The sequence below is a fragment of the Sphaeramia orbicularis genome, chromosome 17 (assembly GCF_902148855.1).
Source record: "Sphaeramia orbicularis chromosome 17, fSphaOr1.1, whole genome shotgun sequence".
Taxonomy (NCBI): domain Eukaryota; kingdom Metazoa; phylum Chordata; class Actinopteri; order Kurtiformes; family Apogonidae; genus Sphaeramia; species Sphaeramia orbicularis.
The window spans coordinates 39,170,583-39,183,408 of NC_043973.1; positions in this window are offsets into that span (position 1 = coordinate 39,170,583).

Below are 12,826 nucleotides of genomic sequence, written 5' to 3' on the forward strand. Positions count from 1 at the left end.
CCTAGTGAGCCACCAGGTGAAAAGACCGTGGCCCAGGCCTGGGTGAAGAGACTCCTCACAGGTACTGGACCACGGGCCCAGCGGGTATAACCCTTTCATGCACTGTCCACTCCAGTGGACAGTTCTTCTCCAGTTCTCTTGTATATTAATGGGTTTTGTTGTTTCAGTTCCATATCAGCCAACACAGTGGACACTTACGCACCATCCCATACACTGTAATTCAGATCATTACTGTAACTTTGCTGTTCTTGATAAACCTGATCTGCACTAACATGTTTGAGTGTAAATCAATTGTTATTTGTTAGACAAGAAGTTTTTTTTTTGCATATTATCTCCATGAAGTGAGTAATTACTAGCATTAGAATATGTTAAAATGTGAGAAGACATCAGATTAGCAGCATTAAAAATGTTTTTATTTCATTGTTTTCATATCACCCTCTGATATTGGGTTTTAAACACATGTTTCTTTACTTAAAAAATTAAATGCATGGATATTTTTGTAACTCCATAGGAAAAAAAAACTCGATCGCATTGTTTTTTTTCACGGCTAAACACTGAAGAAAAAAATCTTGACTAAGGTTCTCATAATTCGTGCATGAAAGGGATAAGGTTCAAGGTTACTTTATTTCTACCCGTGGGTAGATTTGTTTTGCAGACATAGTGATTGCTTTTGGCATTACAACAAAACATACATTGAACCTGTTAGGCAGGTACTTGATCGAGCGTCCAGACAAGACAAAAGTGCTCAGTGTTCCATCATTCATCAGTATAGTAGCATGGATAAGTAAAAGGATAAAATAAATAAATAAGATCAAATAAATAAAAACAAGATGCAATAAAACACAATAAAAACCCCAAGAAGATAAAAACAGTCTGGGACAAAAACCAGTATAAGAACGTAAAATTTAAAAATTAGACGTCACAATAATAACAAGAAAACACTCAGAGAGCGCAGACCTCTGCCAAGAAAGATCTGCCCCCCCCCACCCCCAAAATGTAATCATTTCTTCCTTGTACCACTATCAACATTTCCTGAAAATTTCATGAAAATCCGTCCATAACTTTTTGAGTTATCTTGCTAACAAACAAACAAACAAACAAACAAACATGCATGAACGCACACAAAGCAAAGTGATCACAATAGCTCCTGGTGGAGGTAGTAAATAGAGCAAAGAAACAGGATAAACTAGAAAAGCACTCGGAGAGCACAGACCTCCGCCAAGGCAGATCAGTCCCCCCCTGATCACCACCAAAATTTAATCATTTGTTCCTTGTGCCAGTATCAACATTTCCTGAAATTTTCATCCAAATCCGTCCATAACTTTTTGAGTTATCTTGCACACAGACAGACAGACAGACAAACCAACACCAGCAAAAACATAACCTCGGTGGCGAAGGTAATAACTAAAATAAGTAAATAAAGTGCAATGTCACTATTTCTTATTGAGCTCAGTGACGGCGACAGGAACAAAGCTGTTTTTATAACGCTGTGTCCTGCACCTTAGGACTAAATACCGGGCCTGTTTATACCGGTGTAGGACTCGTGGCTAACCATGGTAGCTCCTTGTAGCAGACGCTCATGCTGGATCTGGCAACCCGTTGTCTGGGAGGAGGCGGAGGGGATAACACACTCTACAGTAGTTTGAATGTGACTGCAGTACCAGTTTTGGCCACAATCCTACATACAGCACCTTTAAGAAAAGTAAAAAAAAAAGCAGCCTCGACCTCTGCTCCAAAATGTACTGGGTTTGTTTGGCTCATGCCCTTCCTCTCCACCAGTATTCATTAGTAGTCTCTGCACAATCCTGCTGACAGACAGACAGACAGACAGATAGCCTGGATGGATCACATAACCTCCCTGATGACGGTAATGAGCCAGTGGCGGCGTGAAAGGTTAATGCTTTGAAGATACAGCAGGTATTAAAGTGAATGGGCCAAACCAGCCCCGTTATGTTTCTGTTGATGTGTCTGACAGTTTCGTACCGTTGGATTTAAGGTGGATAGATGACGCTAATAAACAGTCATCTGATTATTTACATTTTCGGACAAAGCCCTAGTTTACATCAGCCAAGAATTCTGTTAGACTCATGCTCCGAGCTGCTGAATGTCTGTACTTATTGAATTCAACTGCCTGTATTATTATATATTTAAGCCGTTATTGACGACTACTTTGTTTTGCTTTATCTTTCAGAGCCAGACACACCTTTACGAAATTGCATTAAAGAGCGATATATTCAACTTTCTCTCTATACATCCTGTCTTGGGGGAACATTCAGACAGATGCACACTCCACGATTATAACTGAGTGTAACAGCATGTAATTAATGAGCCCCGGTCACAGTTTAAAAAAAAAAAAAAAGTACCCTAAAAATGTCTGCTATTACTTGTTATATGGATGGGCGTAATGTAGAGCTCATGCAATTTGTAGTTAATGGACGAAAACCTGCAAAATCACCAGTACGGTCCATTTTATTCGAATTTGTACTGGTATATAGAGTTAATGTGTTTCAGCCGATATTATCACGAGAATAAATCAAACCCTTCTGACATGTGGGTAGATTCAGAAGCTTTAATAAAATGGGAAATGTCCATTTTTAGGCCAAACAAAGGCAGTTATGACAGGGTGACAATTCCTCCCATCTTGTGAATGAACACAGTATTTATACAGTACAGTCCATGTGTGTCTGTCGGGGGGGGGGGTGGTGGGGGGGTCAGAGTATTTACCTAGCTCCACATCTCTGCATCAGTCATGGGAGCTGTCAGAGTCACATCCAGATACATAATGAACAGGGGGTATGTTCTGTCACCTCTCCGTCCATCTCTCCATCCGCCGTCTCTTAATCAGGAAGGAATCTGTGGGGGCGTAATGTGGACATAAGTCTTTTTCTAAATGCGCTATGTGAGATGACAGGGGAGGTCGCTTTTCCCTTCAATCAAAAGTAGGCAGTACACACACGTACTGTATGTGCATGGAAACACATACATTAACCTGTGGATTTTACCTCCATGAGAATTAGATTTATGTAAATACGCATTCATATGGGAACAGAAAATCTACTTTTATGTGACCGTGTTGATTGGGCGACTTAATTAACCCATAAAGACCCAAACATCCTATTTTTTGTTTGTTTTTTTGGTAACATTTACAGTGGGAATTTTTTTTGTCTATTTTGTATTTATTTACTGTTTATTTATTTTTGTCGTTCCTGCCATCTGGATGGGATGTGTACCAGAGAGGGTGGTTCATTCCTCATGTTCTGTTTGACTTTTGGATCAAACAACGCAACTATAGTTTTTTTTTTATATATGTGGAAAAAAACAAAAACAAACAATAAACAGAAGGTTAAAAAAAAAAAAAAAGACCCAAACATCCACCATCGACAAAAAACTATTGCCTGATCTAAAATGGTTTATACCTGTTGATCCACTAATCCTGTCAATCTAGATAAATAATTGGTGTAAAATACAGTTTTTTCATCTTTTCATGGTCATCAGATATGATCCATTTGGACGTTCAGAGGCTCCGTAGTTACCATGGAAACACCGTCATCTTCTACAACATTGATTTACCACTAAAACCCATGGAGTTGGATCAATGACAGTGGATGGAGACTTTTGTTTTTATGTTTAGTTAATGATACAGTATTTTTGCAGAAAAAGTCACTTTTTCTTCAGTTTTGTCCATTAAAAGTCATTAAATAGACTTTGTGAAAATTAAAACCTTAAATGGCATTAAAAAAGCATTAAATTCAATATCCAGAGGCATTAAAAAATTAAATACACCTGATGGAAAAAAAACATTGTTATATACTATTGATTTTGATGATAAATACATTTAATCATTTTGATCGGAAGTATAGTGTGATGATTGACAGGGGGAACCCTTTAATTGGCTGTTGTTTATGGCCGATACACGAAGTCACAACACCGGATGCTTAAAATGCAACGTGCTGTGAGCGTGCTCATGCTGTAGCGAAAGAGCGGAGGGAATATTAGCAAATGTCTGAAAACTTGGAAAAGGCAAGTTTCAGCAGAAGTGATTGGAGGAGGAACTATTCAGAACCTGGTTAAAGCCTGTGGACAGTAAACCATCATGTAAAACTAGATATAAAACTGTATAGTTGGACATGGGCATTAAATTAGTTTAAAGTGGCATTAAAAAGCCTTAAAAAGTAGTAAATTAGATTTACTGATACCTGCAGAAACCCAGTATAGGAAAATACATGATTAACAGTGAAAAACACAAAATATAAATGGTATTTTTGCAGAAAAAGTCACTTTTTCTTCAGTTTTATCCTTTTTTATACAATAACCATTGAATTAACTGAGTGTTCATGTACATCTAAATGAAATATAGGAAATTAACATAGGAAAATACATGATTTACAGTGAAAAATACAAAATATAAATGGTATTTTTGCAGAAAAAGTCACTTTTTCTTCAGTTTTGTCCATTTTGATATAATAACCATTGAATTAACTTTGAGTTTTTAATGAACATCTAAATGAAATACAGGAAATTAACATAGGAAAATACATGATTTACAGTGAAAAATACAAAATATAGATGGTATTTTTGCAGAAAAAGTCACTTTTTTTTTCAGTTTTCTCCATTTTGATATAATAACCTTTGAATTAACTTTGAGTTGTCATGAACATTAAAATAAAATATAGGAAATTAACAAAGGAAAATATATGATTTACAGTGGACAAAGCAAAATATAGATGGTATTTTTGCAGAAAAAGTCACTATTTCTTCAGTTTTGTCCGTTTTGATATAATAACCATTGAATTAACTCTGAGTGTTCATGTACATCTAAATGAAATATAGGAAATTAACATAGGAACATAGATGATTTACAGTGAAAAATGCAAAATATAAATGGTATTTTTGCAGAAAAAGTCACTTTTTCTTCAGTTTTGTCCATTTTGATATAATAACCATTGAATTAAATTTGAGTTTTTAATGAACATCTAAATGAAATACAGGAAATTAATATAGGAAAATATATGATTTACAGTGAAAAATACAAAATATAGATGGTATTTTTGCAGAAAAAGTCACTTTTTTTTTTTTCAGTTTTCTCCATTTTGATATAATAACCTTTGAATTAACTTTGAGTTGTCATGAACATTAAAATAAAATATAGGAAATTAACAAAGGAAAATATATGATTTACAGTGGACAAAGCAAAACATAGATGGTATTTTTGCAGAAAAAGTCACTATTTCTTCAGTTTTGTCCATTTTGATATAATAACTATTGAATTAACTCTGAGTGTTCATGTACATCTAAATGAAATATAGGAAATTAACATAGGAACATAGATGATTTACAGTGAAAAATACAAAATATAAATGGTATTTTTGCAGAAAAAGTCACTTTTTCTTCAGTTTTGTCCATTTTGATATAATAACCATTGAATTAACTTTGAGTTTTATGAACATCTAAATGAAATACAGGAAATTAATATAGGAAAATATATGATTTACAGTGAAAAATGCAAAATATAGATGGTATTTTTGCAGAAAAGTCACTTTTCTTCAGTTTTGTCCGTTTTGATGTAATAACCATTGAATTAACGCTGAGTGTTCATGTGCATCTAAATTAATAAAGGAAAATACATGCTTTACAGTGAAAAATGCAAAATACAGATGGTATTTTTGCAGAAAAAGTCACTTTTTCTTCAGTTTTGTCAATTTTGATCTAATGTCCTTTAAATTTACTCTGAGTTTTAATGAACATCTACATGATCAGTGAATTAAATATAAGAAAATACATGATTTAAACTGAAAACACTAGAAACAAAGAAGATAATATTACAATAAATGCTGATAAATCACTTAAGAAAGATTAAATATAGTGAAAAACTCATTTGGGAACTGACACAGAAGTCGTACCAGTCTATTTCTTTTATATCTTAATAAAAAATGAGACCTTGCTTTACTGGGTGTTCACAATACTCTGTCCAAATACTCATCAGATACAGAAACTATGATGTAGAAGTCCCGGTGGAGTTGCCAAGGTGATGCTGAAGGTTCCTGTTCTGCATTCAGTTGGACGGCTGTAGATCGTGCATCCGTGCCCTTTATATCCAACACATCGTGGCGTACGGTGCATCAGACAGACTATTGCGCTGTCCTACTTTCACAGCAGAGTTACAACACATTTGTTTAAAAAACACATTCACATGTAGACACATATTTGGAGTGTGGTGGTGCTAAAATTAGAAACCGTGAAGAAATGGCTGAAGTTTCAACAAATCAAACGTCAACACAATGGAACCCCCCCCCCCCGGTCCTCCTCCTCCTCCTTAGGTTATCACACTTCCCGCTTGGCCGACTCCTGTACCTAATTAATTCAGCGGAATGATATCTAATGCCATCAGGGGTTGTGTCCCCACCTGTTTACCTAATGGGCTTCTTCTTCCTCTTTTTCACCACCTGTCTGTTATTCTTCACCCTATCCTCCTGTCTCCTCGCGTCCCTGAGGATGTGATTAGAAGTGCCTGCGGTCCCGGTGGGAAATCACTTGTGTTGCTGCTGGTATGTCTATAGTGACAGATTTGGCCCAGGACTCACTAGCTGCTAAATTACTCTGCAGAGATGACCGGGGCCCAAGGAAAAGGCGGAATGAACAAGCGGCGGAAAGGGAGATAGATGAGAAGCAAGTGCAAAAAGGGAGAAGGAACAAGGGGTTTATATGTGTGGAAGAGGTGTACAGTCAAAGGGGGAAATGGGCTGTGACAAAAGAAGACGAGTGGGAACGAAAAGCGGGAAAACAGACCGATAAATACCTGTACACGCAGAGGTAAATACAGGAAAAGACAAGAAATGCACGGCAATGGCATCAGATGTAGAGAAATTGTACTTTTAATCTGATTTGGTTATTTTCATTTAATTACACTGGTCAACGAGAAATTTATTGTTTCAGTTTTTTGAGCTGATTTAGGATCATTTTGGTGTGCTGAATCCAAAAATCACATTCATTTTGCTCAATCAGGTCAACTTTCTGAACTATGCTACATATTGGCTTTTTAACATTTTTGCTTACATTTATGGGCATTTTCACATCATATGATACAAAATTCTTTCATATTTCTTGCAATAAACGAGTTCTGAAGATTTTACTTTTGCCAATTTATGATTAATGTTTTTTTTTTAATATTACAGGTGAATGAAATGGCTTCGACTAGAAGATCTTGCAAAAATAAGCCTGACGTATTCTGCTACATCTGCGGTGAATACACCATTGTACCTAACAGGAATCAAGTGATCAAATGATTTTTTTTTTTCTCTTAAAACCTATTTTGGGTGAGAACTATATAAAAAATCAAATGATAAAGTCACAAAAATGTAATCAATTTTGTGAGAAGATCCAATTTTTCAAAATCAAATTAGCAAAAAAACCTGACCTGATTGAGAAAAACAGATGTCATTTTTGGATTTAGCGGTGCAAAATGGTCCTAATTCAGTTGAAAAAACCTAGACAACTTGCAAAAAACATTTTTTTGTAACCCAGTGTTATTTACTTATTTATTTTGATTACCCCCCCGATTTTCCTCCTTTTTTCTCTCTTTCTCTCTCTCTCCTTTTCCTTTCTCTTCTTCTCATTTAGTTTCACCTAATGATTGTCTTTGGTCATATCCCTGATTTTTATTTATTATTATTATTATTTTTTTAACTCCAACAAGGAACGGTGAAGGTTATGGTTTGTTCGTTTGTTCGGTCTCGGTCGGTCGGTCAGTTGGCAAGATAATTCAAAAATTTATGGATGGGCTTTCATGAACTTCTCAGGAAATGTTGATACTGCTACAAGGAACAAATGATTACTTTTTGGTGGTGTTGGGGGGTGGGGGTGGGGGGGTGATCTGCCTTGACGGAGGTCTGCGCCCTCCGAGGGCTTTTCTAGTTGAATGTTTGCATCGATAAAATTCAATCTGTTCATTAGAATATGTTTTTACTTGTATTTAAAAGTGTTACTGAACTCTGTGGATACACTGTAGCACGAGCACCGCGGATGAATACTGATGTAGACGTGAGTCGATGACATGTGGTTTCTTAACATGTACTTTTTACTAGATCAGCTGTACCAACCTATTTATTTTTATTAACCCCCCGTTTTCTTCCCCTCTCTCTCTCTCTCTCTCTCTCTTCTTCTCATTTAGTTTCAGTTACCTAATAATTGTCTTTGGTCATATCCCTGATTTTTATTCCTTTCTTTATTTATTTTTTAACTCCGCCAAGGAACGGCGGAGGTTATGGTTCGTTCGTTCATTTGTGTTCGTTCGTTCGTTCGTTCATTCGGTCGGTCGGTCGGCAAGATAACTCAAAAAGTTACGGACTGATTTTCATGAAATTTTCAGGAAATGTTGATACTGCCACGAGGAACAAATGATTACATTTTGGTGTGTGTGTGGGGGGGTGATCTGCCTTGGTGGAGGCCTGCGCTCTCCAAGTGTTTTTCTAGTTTATTTACCTATTTATTTTTATTACACCCCCCCCGTTTTCCTCCTTTCTCTCTCTCTCTCCTTTTCCTTTCTCTTCTTCTCATTTCCTTTCAGTTACCTAATGATTGTCTTTGGTCATATCCGTGATTTTTATTCCTTTTTAAAAAAATGTTTTTAACTCCGCCAAGGAACAGCGGAGGTTATGGTTTGTTCATTCGCTTGTTTGTTCGGTCAGTCTCGGTCGGTCAGCAAGATAACTCAAAAAGTTATGGACGGATTTGGATGAAATTTTCCAGAAATGTTGATACTGGCACAAGGAACAAATGATTACATTTTGGTGGTGCTGGGGGGAGGGGGGGGGGTACTGATCTGCCTTGGCGGAGGTCTGCGCTCTCCGAGTGCTTTCCTTGTTTGTTTACTTATTTATTTTTACTACACCCCCCGTTTTCCTCCTCTCTCTCTCTCATATCCCTGATTTTCATTCGTTTTATTTATTTATTTGATTTTTATTTTATTTATTTATTTATTTTTTAAAGCCCACATCACAACAGTCACACCACATACACATCTTACACACTCCACCACACACAGAACATTTACACAACCAAGACAGGACATTGATTTTTATTACTGACTGACATTTTTTTCTTTTGTACATTACATGCCATATATCTTAAACACCCCACCCCCCACCCCCTTCGCCCCACATTATGATGTTGTAATGTAAATGTAAATATTGTATAATACTGTCCATAAATCCCTTTGTCACTCAGTGTCACTTCAATAAAGGTTAAAAAAAAAGAAAAAAAAATGCATGGAGAATATGAAAAGGAAAAAAGTATAAAGGGATTAAAAAAGAAAATGAAAACAAAGAAGAAAACTTTCACTTGCATGATGCTGCAGATGTATTATTCTGATTAGAACCAAGTTATGCTTTTAATCTACAAATGGATCATAATCTTTATTACTGTATTCACAATGACATTTTAATATTTTAGCAGCGCCTACTTCCTGTAAGGGAATATTAGAGCACCATGTAAGAACAAACTGCAACAGCTGAGTGAGCCAGACTTCTCCTGTACTATTGATTCAAGGAATTTACAGTAAAATATGACCAGCAGATGTTCTTGAGAAGCTCCCATCAACAAAAACACACTCTTTCTATCCCTGTCAGTGAATCTTTAACTTTAAAAAAAACACAACAAAAAAAAAGAGTTTTTCTTCAGAATCACTGAACAAGTCTGAAATCTGTTCAATGTCCAGTGGTACTGGGTGCAAATTCTGACTGATTAAAGTCCCTGACTGCAGACTAATGCAGGATTAAGTGCTGTTTATTTTAAAAAGAATGATTTTTGGGGAATATGCATCCCTTTATTTCTACCTTTAACCCATATGCACTTTATGCACCTTATAGTGTCACAGAGAAAAATGATTAGACCATAAAAAGTCATCAGAAATAATGGTTATGCAATTAAGTACTAACTCCTGTGTGTATCATGTGACTAAAACAGACAGAAAAGAAAACATGGAATGTCTAAAAGTACTGTTTTTGTCAGTACAAGGCCATAAATATTGATGTAAGAACTGAAGTGATTTTGGTTATTATCAAGAAAACATGGAAAATGGATAGATATCAGCTCTGAAATTAAACTACTATGAGCTATTTTTGTTGTTATCATTATATTTTTCATAACAAATGTACCTTTAGTTGTACCAGGCATTAAAATGAACAAGAAATTGAGGAAAACAAGGGCGGTCTAATAATTTTTTCCGTGACTGTATATCATATATCATACTGTTATCTCTGACTGTTTATAGTATTTATCTCAGGCAGTTTTGCACATGCTCTATGTCATTTACCTCCGACCATTTGCACGATTACCAGACATTATATTTTTCTCTTAGTAATAGTAGTTTATATCTTTATATTTTTATGCTCTTTTTCTCTTGCATGCCATTTTTTTTTTAACCCTGTAAAGCCTGAACCTTTAAATCATTGACAGAAAATTCCAGTTCTTTGAAACTGGAGCCTTTATTAGTCCCTCTGAACAACCAAACTTTTTTTTTTTTTCCAAATATTAATTTCCATGTATGAGTTGATCTTTTTTTTTTTTTTAGAACTTCTGATCCACTAATTCTATCAATACATGTAAATAATTGGTGTAAAATGCAGTTTGTCATCTTTTCATGCTCATCAGATATGACCCATTTGGACGTTCAGAGGCTCCGTAGTGAATGTGGAAACACCGTCATCTTCTACAACATTGATTCACCAGGAAAACCCATAGAGTTAGATCAATGACAGTGGATGGAGACACTAGTTTTATGTTCAGTTAATGATATCTTCACTGAAAAAGTCATTTTTTCTTCAGTTTTCTCTGTTTCTGATATAATAACCCTCAACTTTAATCTGAACTTTTCTGAACATCTACATGATCAGTGAATTAAATATAGGAAAATACCTGATTTATACTGAAAAAACACAACATTCAGAGGACAGTATTGTAATAAATGGAGATAAATCACTTAAGAAGGGTTAAATAGAGAGAAAAATTAATTTGGGAACTGACACAAATGTAGGACTGGGTCTTAATGGGTTAAGGCAGTGTTTCTCAAACTGGATCTTTCCTGGGTGTTTTTTTTTTTTCTTCTTCAGGTTAGAACATGTAGCAGGTGGAAGTAATGCTTTTTATGGATGTACAACAAACCGATCTACTGTCATGGTGATCTGTCACTAGTCTAGACAAAGAGTTTAGGTTTGGAGAATGGACAAGGATTTGACTGGAAAAGAAAAATGTGCAATGTTTCTGGTTTTGCACAGTTTGTATAGTTTGTACTGTAATGTTCTGAGATGTACAATGGAAATGGACTCACTGACCTACTGATATTGTAAAAATGTTCATCTTTGTTACCAAAATTTGTTTGTTGTTCTAAAAAAAAAGCAACTTTATTGTCATAGTTTGTGAGATAGCTGCGCATTTCCCATTTTTATTTGGAAAAATAGTCTCAGAGAGCAGCCTTGTTGAGGTTATTCGTATTGTTTAAGCAGAAATTGAAGTTATTTTTAATTTGCACGACAAATTATACAAGGAAAAGAAAAAAGTATTGTTACGATATTGATGTTTCTTTCAATGAAAGTTATAATTGCACCACTGTTACAATGTTGTTGGGGCTGAGGGGAGATTTTTCATCTTCCAAAGGGGGGCCAGAGAGAAAAAGATTGAGAACCACTGGGTTAAGGCATTTTGAAAGAAAAAAACCCATCTCCCCACCTCAGAAACATAGCCAAAGTAATACCGGTTATAAATCGAAAGGATGCTGAAAAACTGGTCCATGCTTTTATCTCCAGCAGACTGGACTACTGTAATGCACTCCTTACAGGTCTCCCAAAAAGCACCACAGACAGACTTCAGCTGATTCAGAACTCTGCAGCTAGGTTATTAACCAAAACCAAGAAGAGAGAGCACATTACTCCAGTGTTGGTTTCCCTGCACTGGCTACCGGTAACCTACAGAATTGATTTTAAGATACTACTCCTCACGTATAAAACTCTAAATGGAACCGGACCAAGTTACATTGCAAACTCACCGATCGATTATGTACAAACTAGAACACTGAGGTCATCAAACGCAGGGTTACTAGCGACTCCCAGAAATATTACAAAGAAAATGGGGGACGCAGCCTTTACTAACTATGCACCAAAGTTATGGAATACAATTCCAAAGACATTAGAGAAGCCAGTTCACTGAATATATTTAAAACCAAATTAAAAACATTTTTATTCTCATCAGCCTTTGAAAGGAGATAAAAAATGGGGTCACAATTCAGGAACCAGGAATGTGCGCTGTTTTTATTTTATTTTATTCTATTGTATTTCTGTTTTTATTTTTTATTTTATTGTATTTCAAATTTCATTTTATTTCTTGCCCTCAAAAATTCTATGTATAATCAAATATTTTAATGTGCGCTGTTTTTATTTTTATTTTATTGTATTTCTCTCAAATTTCATTTTATTTCTTGATGTATAATCAAATCTTAATGTATTTTAATATTGTATTTTTTCAATCAATGTGAAGCACTTTGGGCTACAATTTCTGTATGAAAGGTGCTATACAAATAAAGTTTATTATTATTATTATTATTATTATTATTATTATTATTATTATTATTATTATTATTATTATTATTATTATCTCCAAATACTAGGCTCATGGAGATAAACGAATCGCTACAGGGCCTCCGGTTAGAACTTGCGTTTCATTTTCTTGAGGCTCCTACAGTCTGAGATTTCAGCGATTTTATTAGTTTATTGCCAACCACACTGTGCAAAGTGGATCTGACAGACTTCATCAAGACATCAAGTTTGATGTACGCAGA